Here is a 17282-nt window from a genome sequence, read left to right on the forward strand (position 1 = left end):
GTTCTGGTGCTGCATATACTGCTGGATAATGCGTGTGGTGTTTAATGTGCTCCTAATTGCCAAAGTGAGCTGAGTGGCCTCCATGCTTGCCTTGGTATGGCGTCCGCATAGAAAAAAGGCACGGAACGATTGTCTGCCGTTGCTCTGACGGAAGGAGGGGCGACTGACGACATGGCTTACAGGGAATTAAAAGCAACAAAAGGGGTGGCTTTACATCAATGAGTATTTCAGGCAGGACTACACGGAGGGTTCCAATAAGAAATATTGTTCTTATTGGGACAAGCAGGTTGGTCTGGCCTCTGATTGATACATGGCTAGATTTACCTCGCTGCACCTTCTCTGTGAGTGACTGCAGTGTGACCTAGAGGAATGAGTCCCCTAGACGGGGGTGGGGGGGAAGCAAGTGAGTACAAAACAAATCTGGTCTATTTTTTGTTTTGATCCACTCCATCTATCTTTTACATCTTTGGCTGGCAGCAGATGGTGCAGAAGGACTGCAAGCCATCCACATCTCATGGCTGCTCGACAGAAGACAGTGCAGTAGGACTGCTAGCCATCCTCATCTCTTGCCTGTCTGGCAGAAGATGGTACAGTAGGACTGCTAGCAATCCGTATCGCCTGCCTGCTCACCATAAGACGGTTCAATAGGACTGACTGCAGGACTAAAGAGAATGACCTGGTCAAGTCACTCCAAATTTAGTCCCTGCGCCCATGTCTGCCCAGGCGCTCCTGGCCGACGTGGCCAGGAGCACTTCGGACATGACGATGACGGCTACCAGTCGTACTGTACCATCTGCTGCCACAAGGCAATGGGTTGCTGCTACTGTGTAGCAATGCAGTACCACGTCTGCCAGCACCCAGGAGACATACTGTGACTGTTACCTGAGCGGGCTCCATGCTTGCCGTGGTATGGCGTCTGCACAGGTAACTCAGGAAAAAAGGCGCGAAATGATTGTCTGCCCTTGCTTTCACGGAGGGAGGGAGGGAGGGAACGGGGGCCTGACGATATGTACCCAGAACCACCCGCGACAATGTTTTAGCCCCATCAGGCATTGGGATCTCAACCCAGAATTCCAATGGGCAGCGGAGACTGCGGGAACTGTGGGATAGCTACCCACAGTGCAACACTCCGGAAGTCGACTCTAGCCTCGGTACTGTGGAAGCGCTCCGCCGAGTTAATGCACTTAATGCACTTAGAGCATTTTCTGTGGGGACACACACACTCGAATATATAAAACCGATTGCTAAAAAACCGACTTCCATAAATTCGACCTAATTTCGTAGTGTAGACATTCTCAACCAGTCTTAGGGTATTTTCCATTAAAATGATTTTTTGCGAGGAACTTCCGCCCCCCCCCCCCACTTTCCACAAAATTAGAAGCTTCTACAAGAAATTAAAAATAAATCAAAAGAATTTGGTTCAACCTGACCAGAATCGTTTTGGTTTGCTGTAACAAACTGAAACATTTTGTTTTGAATCAGTTTAAAATTAAATTGCACCTGCCTAGGACGTTGCAGTGCTTCATGGGAACAGTAGTTCAGATACTTCATGTCCCCATTCTTTTCTACGGGCTGTATTTCTTGGCTGGACTATATCCCTTGTGATGTGCTGAACCATGTGGTGTACTATGGGAATCAAATACCTGCAATGCATCATGGGATATGTAGCCTGGCCCACAGAGAGTAATGATGGCAGAAGGCACCAGAATTACACCACTCAAGAGGCTCTGTGCCACCACAGATATTAAACTCTGTCTGCATATCTGACTCAAAAGGAAATGATTCACAATTTCCAAATCAAAATTTTTCTGAATTTTTCACTCCACAAAATTTTTTTGATATTTTGACTTTTTGTCCCAAACAAATGTTGAAATATCAGAATTTCCCATCGGCTGAAAATTCCCATTTTTGCTCCCTGCTACCTATTTCCATGTACTGAAGTGTAAAGAATCAGCAAATTGCATTTCATGGATTATCTCATAAAATGCACGGGACTAGCAACATTAACAAATCCTTTCCAAATAAGGGACTGAAATCATCCCAGCACAGAGTAAGGCTGGGTATCAGAAAAAAGGTTTTGTATTGCTAAGTAAAACGATGAAGGCCAAATTAAAATCTCAGACATACTGGTCCCTGCCCTACCTCCAAGCCCTTTCTGTACTGCCACACATTGAGGTACTATGGAGGAATGCCTCTTGCTATATGGGGGCCCAGACTACTACCCACCTTCTGCTTGCCCTCTGACCCAGCTGGGAAGATTTCTCCCATAATCACTGAAGCCCAGATTCATCTAGGCTGGGAAATCAATAGGTCACTAAGCATAAGGGGAAGAATTTCAACAACCCCTTAAGTGCCCAACTCCCACCAACTTTCAATAAGAGTAGGGTATCTAACTGCCTTTGTCATCTGCCCCCTAAATGAAAGTGCAGTGAAGCACTTGAAACTTTGTGGAGACAACTCTGCCATCTTCTCCCTATGTGCACAGTTACCCTTTCTGCGCTCGAGAAGCACAGAAAAATTCTCTATGCAAAATAAGATACACAGGAGAGCCAGAGTGTCACATCTCTGGATTCTCTCACCAGAAGTTTTGCTTCTAACTTCTTAAATGTCCCTGACAGTTCTCAAGCTGGTTATACAGAGTTTCAAGGGGGGGGGGAAACCCTAGAAAAGTTCAGTTTCACTGAAGTCAGTGTGCTCTTCAAACAAACAAAATAGCAGAAGTGAAATCTCAAGGGAATTCTTGACATTAAAAGCCATAGGGAGCTGGCATACATCAGCCAGGTGGTAATTTTGTGATTTTAGGGGATATCCTGAAAGATCATGTGAATGTTCTGTCCTAATGTGGTTGTTACGGTGACATCCATCCACACAAAGGAGGAAGCAAGTGCTTGTGCAGCAGGCACGTCTTGCAGATAATCAGAGCCAGTCAGTTCGCCAGAAGGATTCTGAATGCCAGCTAACCACGAGTCCATTTGACTCAGCATTCTCTGTTGGCCAACCACATGTAAAGGACGCATACATGCGGTCATTGGGAATCCACCTCCCTCTCAATTATGCCATTTTGCTTCTCTTCAGTTCTCTTTTTATTTCAAGGGGAATAGTTTGGTGTGGGATTATATTTAGTATGCATTTTAGGGAATAATTTAGCACAAAGCAGGAGATGAGCATCAGGACTCTTGGTTACTGTTCCTGTTTCTTCTACTGACATGAGCAAATCACTTGGCAAGCTCTCCGCACATTTACCCAATGTCTATATGTTAAGGAAAGTGGCTCCCAGACTCTCACATTTGTGTCATGATATGAACTAAGTAGAGCTGCTTTAGACTAAGCTGCCAGGCCTGTAGCTGCAGGGAGGCCAAAGGGCCCATGCTTCACCAGGAATGGGACACTAACCATGTTGGGATTTAACTAGCAGCCAATGTAAATCCCAAAGCGCTGGCTAAATGTGTAGAAAACCCTGAGTTTTAGTTCTGCACATTGTAAGGGCTTTATACATCTTTCCAGACAGAAGGTTAATGCAAATCAATGAGATGGACAATGGTACAGGTGGGAGAGATTCACCAGAGCGAATATAGGACTGCAAGCAGACATTGTTCTTTATAATTTCGGTGGAAACAGTAAACAAAGAGAAGCATGAAGAACTGTTAATAACAAGCACCAGTGTGGTGAAGTAGTTGACAGCTCATTGGGTGCAGATGGCATACAAAAGATGGGCTTTGAGCTTCATTTAAAAAAAGCTGAGCAACAACAGAGAGTTCCAGAAAGCTGGCGTGCTGGCAACAAAGAATGAACCTCTAACAGGACATTGTGAGAGGAGACATTGAGAGGAGGCCAGACTTGGCAGAGCACAGGGTGGTTGTAGAGTTTTACAGAGAGATGAGATCACAGGCATAGCTTGGGCCATGATGCCTATAAAGGACCTGGAAGAGAAGCATGGTCTTGTAGATGAGGAACCAACAGAGGTCTTTACAACACGAGTATGAGCATGAGGGCCTGCTGCAGCCTTGAACTTAGGATATAAAGCCTGGTCGATTTAAGGCAGCTGTAAGTGTCTGCACTAAAATGTAGCTCTCACCGATGCAACTTACCCACTACCTCAACTTCTTAACTCCACCTCCGCAAGAGGTGTAGCGCTTCAATTGATGTAGTTAGGTCGACACAATGTCAGTGTAGACGCTGCATGGCTTACATTGACTGTTTCTGCTTTTCAGAAACAGTCTCACAATGCCCCATACCGGCAGTTAAATCAGCGCAAGCGCTTTTGGTGAGGACGCACACCACCAACCCATGGAGCGCAGTGTGGATGTGTAAAACTGATTAAATTACGGTGGTGGCTGTTTGTCAATGTAACTTAGGTCGTCTTAATTTTGTAGTGTAGACTTGCCCTTAGAGATGCAGAATGTCCCAAGGGGAGGGAGTTTCAGACGTCAGAGCAACGGCAGACAATCGTTCCGCGCCTTTTTTCTGTGCGGACGCCATACCAAGGCAAGCATGGAGGCCGCTCAGCTCACTTTGGCAATTAGGAGCACATTAAACACCACACGCATTATCCAGCAGTATATGCAGCACCAGAACCTAGCAGAGCGATACCGGGCGAGGAGGCGACGTCAGCGCAGTCATGTGAGTGATCAGGACATGGACACAGATTTCTCTGAAAGCATGGGCCCTGCCAATGCATGCATCACGGTGCTAATGGGGCAGGTTCATGCTGTGGAATGCCGATTCTGGGCTCAGGAAACAAGCACAGACTGGTGGGACCGCATAGCGTTGCGGGTCTGGGACGATTCCCAGTGGCTGCGAAACTTTCGCATGCATAAAGGCACTTTCATGGAACTTTGACTTGCCTTCCCCTGCCCTGAAGCGCATGAATACCAAGATGAGAGCAGCCCTCATAGTTGAAAAGCGAGTGGCGATAGCCCTGTGGAAGCTTGCAACGCCAGACAGCTACCGGTCAGTTGGGAATCAATTTGGAGTGGGCAAATCTACTGTGGGGGCTGCTGTGATGCAAGTAGCCCACGCAATCAAAGATCTGCTGATATCAAGGGTAGTGACCCTGGGAAATGTGCAGGTCATAGTGGATGGCTTTGCTGCAATGGGATTCCCTAACTGTGGTGGGGCCATAGACGGAACCCATATCCCTATCTTGGCACCGGAGCACCAAGCCGGCGAGTCCATAAGCCGCAAGGGGTACTTTTCAATAGTGCTGCAAGCTCTGGTGGATCACAAGGGACGTTTCACCAACATCAATGCGGCATGGCCGGGAAAGGTACATGACGCTCGCATCTTCAGAAACTCTGGTCTGTTTCAAAAGCTGCAGGAAGGGACTTTATTCCCAGACCAGAAAATAACTGTTGGGGACGTTGAAATGCCTATAGTTATCCTTGGGGACCCAGCCTACCCCTTAATGCCATGGCTCATGAAGCCGTACACAGGCAGCCTGGACAGTAGTCAGGAGCTGTTCAACGACAGACTGAGCAAGTGCAGAATGGTGGTAGAATGTGCATTTGGATGTTTAAAGGCGCGCTGGCGCAGTTTACTGACTCGCTTAGACCTCAGCGAAATCAATATTCCCACTGTTCTTACTGCTTGCTGTATGCTCCACAATATCTGTGAGAGTAAGGGGGAGACGTTTATGGCGGGGTGGGAGATTGAGGCAAATCGCCTGGCTGCTGGTTACGCGCAGACAGACACCAGGGCACTTAGAAGAGCACAGGAGGGCGCGGTACGCATCAGAGAAGCTTTGAAAACCAGTTTCATGACTGGCCAGGCTACGGTGTGAAAATTCTGTTTGTTTCTCCTTGATGAAACCCCCAGCCCCTTGGTTCACTCTACTTCCCTGTAAGATAACCACCCTCCCCTCCTCCCTACGATCACCACTTGCAGAGGCAATAAAGTCATTGTTGCTTCACATTCATGCATTCTTTATTCATTCATCACACAAACAGGGGGATGACTACCAAGGTAGCCCAGGAGGGGTGGTGGAGGAGGGAAGGAAAATGCCACACAGCACTTTAAAAGTTTACAACTTTAAAATTTATTGAATGCCAGCCTTCTGTTTTTTGGGCAATTCTCTGTGGTGGAGTGGCTGGTTGGCCGGAGGCCCCCCACCGCGTTCTTGGGCGTCTGGGTGTGGAGGCTATGGAACTTGGGGAAGAGGGCGGTTGGTTACACAGGGGCTGTAGTGGCAGTCCATGCTCCAGCTGCCTTTGCTGCAGCTCAGCCATACGCTGGAGCATACTGGTTTGGTCCTCCAGCAGCCTCAGCATTGAATCCTGCCTCCTCTCATCACGCTGCCGCCACATTTTAGCTTCAGCCCTGTCTTCAGCCTGCCACTTACTCTCTTCAGCCTGCCACCTCTCCTCCCGGTCATTTTGTGCTTTCCTGCACTCTGACATTATTTGCCTGCACGCATTCGTCTGTGCTCTGTCAGTGTGGGAGGACAGCATGAGCTCAGAAAACATTTCATCACGAGTGCGTTTTTTTTTCTTCTTTCTAATCTTCACTAGCCTCTGGGAAGGAGAAGATCCTGTGATTATTGAAACACATGCAGCTGGTGGAGAAAAAAAAAGGGACAGCGGTATTTAAAAAGACATTTTATAAAACAGTGGCTACACTCTTTCAGGGTAAACCTTGCTGTTAACATTACATACATAGCACATGTGCTTTCGTTACAAGGTTGCATTTTGCTTCCCCCCACCGCATGGCTACCCCCTCAACCCTCTCCCCTCTCCGTGGCTAACAGCGGGGAACATTTCTGTTCAGCCACAGGCAAACAGCCCAGCAGGAACGGGCTCCTCTGAGTGTCCCCTGAAGAAAAGCACCCTATTTCAACCAGGTGACAATGAATGATATCTCACTCTCCTGAGGATAACACAGAGAGATAAAGAACGGATGTTGTTTGAACATACACTGCAAACATACACTGCAATGCTTTGTTGTACAATGATTCCTGAGTACGTGTTACTGGCCTGGAGTGGTAAAGTGTCCTACCATGGAGGATGCAATAAGGCTGCCCTCCCCAAAAACCTTTTGCAAAGGCTTTGGGAGTACATCCAGAAGAGCCGCGAATGCCAGGGCAAATTAATCCTTTCACATGCTTGCTTTTAAACCGTGTATAGTATTTTAAAAGGTACACTCACTGGAAGTCCCTTCTCCGCCTGCTGGGTCTAGGAGGCAGCCTTGGGTGGGTTCGGGGGGTACTGGCTTCAGGTCCAGGGTGAGAAACAGTTCCTGGCTGTCGGGAAAACCGGTTTCTCCGCTTGATTGCTGTGAGCTATCTTCTTTGTCCCCAAAACCTGCTTCCATGTTGCCTTCATCTCCATTGAAGGAGTCAAACAACACGGCTGGGGTAGTGGTGGTTGAACCCCTGAAAATGGCATGCAGCTCATCATAGAAGCGGCATGTTTGGGGCTCTGACCCAGGGTGGCCGTTCGCCTCTCTGGTTTTCTGGTAGGCTTGCCTCAGCTTCTTAGGTTTCACGCGGCACTGCTTCAGGTCCCTGTTATGGCCTCTGTCCTTCATGCCCTGGGAGATTTTGACACAGGTTTTGGCATTTCGAAAACTGGAATGGAATTCTGATAGCACAGATTCCTCTCCCCATACAGCGATCAGATCCTGTACCTCCCGTTCAGTCCATACTGGAGCTCTTTTGCGATTCTGGGACTCCATCATGGTCACCTCTGCTGATGAGCTCTGCATGGTCACCTGCAGCTTGCCACGCTGGCCAAACAGGAAATGAGATTCAAAAGTTTGCGGTTCTTTTCCTGTCTACCTGGCCAGTGCATCTGAGTTGAGAGTGCTGTCCAGAGTGGTCACAATGGAGCACTCTGGGATAGCTCCCGGAGGCCAATACCGTCGAATTGTGTCCACAGTACCTCAAATTCGAGCCGGCAAGGTCGATTTAAGCGCTAATCCACTTGTCAAGGGTGGAGTAAGGAAATCGATTTTAAGAGCCCTTTAAGTCGAAATAAAGGGCTTCATTGTGTGGACGGGTGCAGGTTTACATTGATTTAACGCTGCTAAATTCCTAAATGCTAAAGTCCTAGTGTAGACCAGGGCTAAGAGAACTAATTGTGCATAGGTTGGCTAATCAGTGGCTAAGAGGGGATACGACAGTTAACAGTCTACAAATATCTGAAGGGTGTTAACACCAATGAAGGGGAATAATTATTTGGGATGGTACAAGGATGTGTAATTAGGTCTAATGGGATGAATCAAAAGAGGGAAAAATTAGGCTGAATAGAACAAAAAACTTCCTAGCGGTGAGATTAGGTCATTGTGTCACAGGTGTAGTGGATTTAAGCCCATTACTTGGGATATTTAAAAACTAGAGACAAAGGACTATACATGACAATAGGAAACATTCCTGCATTGTCTGGATCACTTAATTGTTATTCTTCACCTCAGAGTTCTAGGATTCTCTGAACATACTCCAGCCGTGGTAGAAAATAACAGGATATGCAGACTGAGTTTTTATGCTCTCATCACCATGCCAATTCTCATTTTTACATTTGTTCATTTCTTTCATGGTTAAGAACTCCAGAAGGATGCTTTCTTGCCCCATCTCAACAGAACAAGATAAAGAACAGAACTAAACTCTAGCTGTTTACAATGAATTGTGGCCTTTCACATCTAACAAACGTGTAAGCAAGGCTGAGAGTGATGTTGCTGTGAGATGATGAGCAGCCTTGACAATAACAAAAAGCCACTTCAAAGAAAACCCTGAAGGTCAAAACACCAACGAAAGGAAAGGGAAGAGAACAAAACAGCAAGAGACAGGAAAAACCAGAGCAAGGACCCAATCCTGCAAACTGACAGCTTGCCAGATGAACGCCCATTGGTTTCAATATGAGTTTCTTATGAGGAAAGTTTGCAGGATCTGGCTCCAAATCACTATCAAAAGGCACCTCACAGCACCTTATAAAACTGATTAAGCTTCAGAAGCCCCTGTGGGATGTAGGTAACTATCACAGGAGTCATTCTACTAAGCAGGAAACTTAGGCCTGGTCTACATAGAGAGGCAGCTTATGTCTACACTACCAGGATGATCCCGCCGATGTAAATGGCCCACTACATCGATTTAGTAACTCCACCTCTGCAAGAGGCACAGCGCTTAGGTTGATGTATGTAGGGCAACGCAGCGTCTGTGTAGACACGGAGTTACTTACATTGTCTGTTGGGTGTCAGCCCCGATGCCAACGGCTGACAGCTGGAGTCCTGCTGCCACCTCCCAATGAGGGATTGCAGGTGGGGAGAAGGATAGCCCACGTCTGGCCACTGCCTGGCGTGAGCTCTCCTCCCTTTTCTCTCTCAATCTCTCACCAGGAAGCAGTGGTGGGGCTCCGGACTGTCAGCCCTGGTGGTCGGACTCTGGGGCTGTCAGTGCCCCGCAATGCCAGTTAAATCGGTGGAAGCTCTCCTGGTGAGGATGGGCACTGCTGACAGGAGCGAGTCTGAACATCCAAAACTGCAGTAATTACTCAGTGGGTGTACATACACCTAAGTGAAGTAGACTTAATTTTGTCTTGTAGACAAGGCCTAAGAGTCACACAGAGAGTTCACCTTCCCTGCTGTAACCATCTGAATGACCATTTGTGACCACTAACAAAGAACGTCTCTGTCCCAGTCCCAGAGAAAAAGCGATTTTTTTTGTTTCTGGCAACAGAGGAGTGTTGTACCTATTCTGTAAGCACTCATACAGTGCCCCCATGGCAAATAGGGCTAGCAGCTGGGGATACTCTGGTCTGGTGAATGCAGTAGGTTGTGTCTAACTCCCAGGCACATGGGTGCTTTTGAAAACCCCGCTAGTTGTCTATCTGCATGTGCAGGGGCCTAAATACCTTTAAAAAACACAGGACCTTTGTCTTCATTGCCAAAAAGGTGTGTTCTCATAGCGAGAAAGCTAATGTGTGTTAGTGCTCTCAATGTAAAATCCTAGCGGAGGCTAGGCTCTGTATTTTTTTACCACAGTGTAGCTAGTTAAGATCAAACCTGGCAGGAGAGGCAGGGGTATCGTGTTGAACTTGCCTAGTTATATCTTGCTAATAGCAACCTATGCCTCGTCTGCTCCTTGTAAAATTGGGTGGACATGCATTCGGTATCTTGTTGTAAAAACCTATCTTTTTTGCTAGTGAAGACATAATGTCAGTTTACTGTTGTTGTTTACCACAGACTGAAGTTTTTTGCACTTCCTTATCACCTTTCCCCAAGAATCAAAGAACTTTGCAAACATTAGGGACCAAAATTTGCTCTCTGTTAAATCAGTGCAACTCCAGATTACCTCCCCTAATAACTGAATTGACTGCAGTGGAGTCACTCCAGATTTACAGCAATTTATCTGAGAAAACAATTTGACCTATACTAATTGCATGGGAAAGCCTCCGTGTAGCTTTCCAACCCATACACAGTTAGTGCCTGGAAAGTTAAGAAAACAGGTATATTTGGCTGTATGATGTTTAGTGACTCCTTTCTGCAGTGCATGCAACAGACTGGGCCAGTGGATTCTGAAGGCATTTACTGACATTCTATGTGGTTCTTCTTCCTTTCAACCACAGTTTCTCACATTTTGCAAAAACAACCTGAAGTTAAAATCTTGTGCAAAAAAACCCCACAAGACCCTTGAAGCTCTTTAGTTTTTGGGGAACTCAATGTAGGCTGCATATCTTGGGACAAAGTGCACAGAGCCACTAAATCCAGTTGACAAAATACTTCATGCAAACAGTACCTGGCAGATTGACACTTCACTCTGATGTGTGCCATTTTCAGCTGCAACTATAGAGCTGTAAAATGTACGCAAGATGCTTTCCTTTGCATGTAAAACTGGGCTTATCAATCATATTTCATATTAAAGGGATTACTGTTGGTGACACATAGAAGTTTTCATTAAATTTCTCTCTGCTGTTCCTGGATACCATCTTTTCTTTCCTTTCTCTAAGTACACCTTTTCCTAAAGTACATGCATAATGGATTCCACACAAGTTCTTCCAAGGCACCGCTTTACTCTCTGCTTGTTGCATATGAAAAGTGGCTTTAAATTTAACAAAAAAAATATTATGGTGTTTTCTTGATTTGTTCACTTATTTCTCTCATAGCTTGGGACAGGCAAGAAATCCACTGCTGTTGCTCACAGTCAGTGATGGAGGAAAATAAGGATTATTATAATATGGAAGCAACATATCCTACAGCCTTAATAGGCAGGGAAATATACTTCCAAATTAGATAATTGTGCAGTTTCAGGCTCTGATCAGAATTTGATAAGCCATGTGTAATGTGCCCTAACTAGAGATTCTTGATGCTGTCCTTTCTGGAGTTCATTGCTAATAGACGTCTTCTAAGCCAGAATAGAACATCATCTGCATTCTTATCCCTGACAGCTACTTACCTGTAATTCTTACTGTAGCTTGACAGCTATAAAGGCTTACGAGGGACACCTAGTGGCTGCATTTGCTGTAATCCTTCATGATCCTGCATTCATTAATCCATCTCTCTCCGATTCATGCCTTGGCTCCATAAACGGACACTAACTGTCTCGGTAATTCACTCATTGATTTATGAACCTGGGAGAGGTTTGTTTTGACCTAACTATTTGATTAGTCCTGGTAGCTACTTCTATTAAGGGGATGCATCTTTTTTTGGCGGGAGTATAAGCAAAGGGGCAAATCAAGGACACTTTATGCTTTATGCATAAATGAAGGCACAAAAGCTTTCAGAGCCAGATTCTACTTTTCATTCCATAGAGATTGTGTTTGCCAGATCAGCTCAACAAGCCAGAACGAGTCTCTTTACTCACTCTTACAGTCCTCAGCACACTCCCCTACTTAGGGTAATTAATCCCCACTGCCTTCAATGGCTGGACTTTGTAGTAATCCTTGTAATTAACCCTACGTGAGATACTGCTGATTAGCCAGTTGCTAGAGAGAGTCCCAGCTCCACAAAGGTACTTCAGTGCCTAGCCCCCAGAGTTTTTGGCTCCTCTTCAACACACAAAACTTCAACTCAACTGCTGCCTAAACACAATCAGCACCTACATTCTTTGCAGAAAAAGTTCCCTCGGTGCTTAAGATTCTGCTTCCGGGCACGTGCACTGCGGCCCCACTCCAGGCACCCAGACACCGATCTCCCTTGAACCCCAAATGATCCACAAATCAGATGAAGGGGTGGACAGACCCTATCTTGGCCACAGGCACAGCCAGGTAGGCATGCTCAGACGCTGCCTCCCGGATCGGGTCCCATGCAAAATCTCACAAGTGCTGGTGCTGCCACCTATACCTCATAACTTTTCACCTGGAGGCTAGACCACTTGCCTGGAATGTGGGAGACGCAGGTTCAATTCCCCCTCAGACAGAGAAGGGGGAAGAAAAAGGATTTTTAACAGGGGTCTCCCTCACCACTCAGGTGAAACAGCTTGAGATACTCTGATGTGGCTAGTCCACTATATATAAATCCTCAAAGAGTCATAGAGCCAAGCAGAGTGAGAATGATTCTGCAGCCTGGTTGTCAGGGCACCCACCTGGGAAACCCAGTGTCCAGTCCCCCACACGTATCATCAAGAGGCATAGGAGACCCCAATCCAAATCCTTTCTCCCCCTGTTTGAGGGGGCACTTAAACCTGGGTCTCTCATGTCCCACGCAGGTGCTCTAACTACTGGTGCTATAGGATATTCTGATGTAGGGCTCCCTTCTCTCTTGCTGAAGCTGTTCCACTTCTGTGTAACTAATTAAAGAGTCATTGAAGCATGGTGACTGGACCCTGGGGAAAGAGTCAATTTGAATGAACAGTTTAGCCACATTTCTGTCTGCTGGGGTGTTCCTCAAAGCATTCTGGGAAATCTCTTCTTGAAGGAATACTGCTTTGCTGGTGCTTCCTATAAACTAAAAATCAAAACAAAATAATCCTAATAAACTTTGATTTGGCCACAGTTCTCCTGGTTGGGCTGTCCTCACTGATTCAGGCCAATCAGTTCTTCCACCCCTGGCTTACTGTTCCCCTTGGGGTCACCTTCCTCTGCTGGTATCTCCCTGTTCCGAGAACATATCTCTATGTTCCCATATATCCATATAGATATGTCCCATACCTCTTTCCCAGAGCTGGTCCTGGTTAGTTGGGAGAGACAGGAGCCTTGCCCTGCTCTGTGTTCAAGGCTCCTGGTCCGGGGCCCTGAAAGGGAAAGTAGACCAGGTCTCCCCCCAAACACAAACTATAACCCCAGGACTGCTTCCTCTCTCCCTGTAACTGCCTCTCCTATTTTCCTAGGCTTTTGGGGATCTCAAAACTCTCCAAACCTTAACAGGGGCATTCTGTGGAACTAGGTCTGGCTGATCCCCTAGGCCCCACTACCCTTAAAGGGGACAGATGACCCATTACAACTCCCCACTTCTTTCAGACCACTTTAAGCACTGGTTCTGAGCCAATGCCCTGTCACAGGATTAGGTGGTGACATACTGCTTTCTTATGGATGAGACATAAAGCAAAGGTCTTCTGAGCTTCATGGGCATTTAAAACACCATGGCATTGCTTTGCAGGTGGACAAGCGTTAACCTCAGCATCCCAAAATTCTGGCTTAGGCAGAATCAGATTGTCCATCTAAAGTCCCCACTTAACTTTCACGTAGATACATTCTTCTTCTTCAGTTCCTGCCCTGAACTGTTGTACAACATTGAGTATATCAGGGGTAGGCAACCGATGGCATGTGTGCCAAGGCGGCATGTGAGCGGATTGTCAGCGGCACTCACACTGCCTGGGTCCTGGCCACTGATCCAAGGGGGCTCTGCATTTTAATTTAATTTTAAATGAAGCTTCTTAAACATTTTAAAAACCTTATTGACTTTACATACAACAATTGTTTAGTTATATATTATATAGACTTATAGAAACAGACCTTCTAAAAACGTTAAATGTATTACTGGCACGCAAAACCTTAGAGTGAATAAATGAAGACTCGGCACACCACTTCTGAAAGGTTGCTGACCCCTGATGTATATTTTAAACAGCAGCCTCATTTAACTTCAAAGGCATTTCAGCTCAGTCTCCCTTCATCACCCACCACACACAGTGAGTCATCCTAACTACCACCCATGTAACAGTTGATATTTAATCCATCTCGGTCTCCCTGTTTTATTCCGTTGTATCATACAGAACGGAGATTTGCTCTTAAATAAACAGCCATTTACATATAAATGCATATCCTACTTGATATGGATGAGCTTTACAAAAGTATTCCAAAGGATACTCAGGTGATTTTCCAGATTAGTAGCATTAGTCTAAAAGAAGTGCAATTCCCTTTTATGTAGAAAACCAACTTCAGCCACTTCGGGTCAGATTTTTAAAAGGTATTTTAGGCACCTAAAGGTGTAGGCAGGCACCTGGTGGGATTTTCAAACATGCCTAAGCAGGTTAGGCCCCCAAATCCCATGGATTTCAATGCACTTGAGGCAGCTAACTTGTTTAGGCACTTTTATGGTGATCTATAGCTTTAGGTGCCTAAATACCTCTGCAGATCAGGGCCTGATGCTGAGATTAATCCCATATCACTCAAAGCTTATTAATTTCATGTCACCCATATCACTTTTCCTTTTCTTATGCTTATACTTTCATGCCTGGGTTTCTTGGGCATCACCGATAGAAATAAGGAAACTCTTTACTTACCTGGTTACTTGAACCACTTTGAAAACTTTTAATAAAAATCCACGAGTAGGTGTTGGAGGCATAGCTTTGAGAGCTGTCAGGGAAAGAACAAACCGACCTGGCCTACTTGCTTCTAGCCCCACTAGTGGGCACACTGCAAAACTGCAGTGTTAAAGGCTTCCAACCCTGGTCTCTGATACTTCAGGGGAATTCTCACAAATGTGCCTCAGAATGTACCTAATTACAGAATACCTATACAATACTTGACTGTGTTGTATTATAGGAGGACATTTCTCCTCACCCTAGCTCAGTGGTGATCAGTTTATGCCCTGAAGCATAAGGATTTTAAAAATGTTATCCTATTATAATTATGTTATTAATAATGATGTTTATTAAGGTAGTGTGTACCTACCAACCCAGATTGGAGCCCCATGTGTTAGGCACTGTACAAACACAGAGTGGTAGACAGTTCCTGCCCAGAGGAGTTTGCAATCTAAATAGGCCAGGCTACCACATAAAATCAAAATGAACAATGTGATAGCAGCCAATGTCACCACAGTTCCATGATTTTTTCGGGGGCGGGGAGTTAGATAGGGATAAGCTATGACAGCAAACGAGGTGTGTATTCATTTCAAGAGTTTATTCTATGTCCTTGAGCTGGTACTTAAAATGTTTTTGCAGGTTTATCACCTACTGGGAATTAGGTCAAATGGGTTCCATAGTGCTCAGAAGAATTAATTTTATCATTGAAAAATTTACCTGCTCCTTTTCACACACACCCTTTACTGCAAGACATCCTGTCTCTGCCAGTAATTACTATTAAAATATGCCATATGTTCTTGCTGAATACATAAACAACTTAAAAAAAACACAACCTTGCAGATAAAAGCTGTTACAACATAGGAGTTCACAACAGCTAGATCTCTTAATGTCAGCAAATAGCCTTATTAACGAAGAAAGGAATCTCTGCATCTAATCAAAGGAATGACTTACCATTTACAGCCAATAGCACCAATCCTGCCTCATTTCTAAAGGACACATAATATTGATTGGATACAGATCAGCAGCATAACTTGAAAAAAATCCCTGTGTGCACTGTATAGGGCTATCCAGGGAGAATGAAAGAAGAGTTAGTGTGTCAGGTATTCCCTGTTTTATATCTAAATTAACCATCCTACTAAGAAATATAAAAAGTGCTAATTAGGGCCAACATGTTAATCAGTTAAGAAAGGCAACAGCCCTGCCTTTCTATCCTCTTCCAATAATAATAATTTGATTTTAACAAAGGGAATTCCCCACTGTGTGTGTTCTGTTGCTAATTACATGTTCCAAATGGGATGAGAACAACATAATGGCAGATGCTTACACAACGTTTACCCCTGAGCAACTGAACAGACTCAAAAGTAACAGAATTAAGCAAATTTACAGAGAGGTAACTTTAATTGTTGGAGTAAGAATAGGTTAGAGCAAGTTACAGTTTAATATTAACAGCTGTCAGAATTTTCAGACTTAAAAGCCTCTGCACTAATAGCGCAAAACTAAGAGAACTAAACATTTGCAAGAATCAATTACATTAGTAACTCAAGCCCATATCCACACAGGTACCAAAGTCTTGGGTTTAGGAGTCTGTCCCACTTTTAATCTCCACTATGATCCACAAAACTCCCACCAAACTATGGCACCAAATGATTTTAGGCACATAATGTTTCTGAGCACGTACACCGGTGCCTCTGTCTAGCTCTCCAGACACTGTATTTTCCACCTAAACCCCTGAGCAATTCGTGACCTGGGGGGAAAGCAAGTGTGCATCCACCTTAGTTGTGTGCAGGACCCAATCCCATGGGCAGCCTCTGACTGACCAGATTTTAAATGGGACCTGATGTGGTAGACTCTGAGGAGGTGCTGCTGCCATCCACTTTATAATTTTTAACCCAATAGTTAGAGCACTCATCTGGGATGTGGGAGACCCAGGTAAAATTTACCTGCTCTTACGGACGGTTGGTGGTGGGGAGGAGGATTTGAATAGGGGTCTCCCACCTTTCAGGAATGTTCTAATCACTGAGCTCTGGGATACTCTGATGCAGGGCTCCCTCCATCTCTTCTGTTGAAGCTCTTCCACTGTGGATAAACGAGTGATTGGAGCAGGTGGGCTGGCCCCTGGGTCACTCACCACAAGTGTGTGCCTGAGCCGCTGGACTAGAGTCATTCTCACAATCTCTCTTCTCTCTCTGACCCAATGACTGTTGCACTGTGGATACTCAAAAGTCATACAGCAAGAGAAAGAGCACAATTCTATAGTCTACATACAATATCTGAGAGCTCAGTGGCTAGGGCACTCTTCTGAGATGTAAGTGACCCCTGTTCCAATCTGTTCTCCCCTCTGGCAAAGGTGGAATTAAACCTAGGGCTCAAACATCCTAGGTGAATGCTAACCACTGGGCTAAAAGTTAAAAGGTGGGTGGCACCCCCTCTTCCCCAGCTCCTTTGTGTGGACTGAGCCAGGCATCTAACTCATTCCCGCAACCAGATGAATTCCCATTTGGGGATCACTAAGCAGAGATAGGCACCTGCCTCTGACCGAGGGGTAGGATTTTGCACAATCCCCCCCTCATCAGTAGCCCCTTACCTATCGCACTGAAAGACGCCTCTCTCCCCCAAT

This window comes from Caretta caretta, chromosome 27 (assembly GCF_965140235.1).
Source record: "Caretta caretta isolate rCarCar2 chromosome 27, rCarCar1.hap1, whole genome shotgun sequence".
Taxonomy (NCBI): Eukaryota; Metazoa; Chordata; order Testudines; family Cheloniidae; genus Caretta; species Caretta caretta.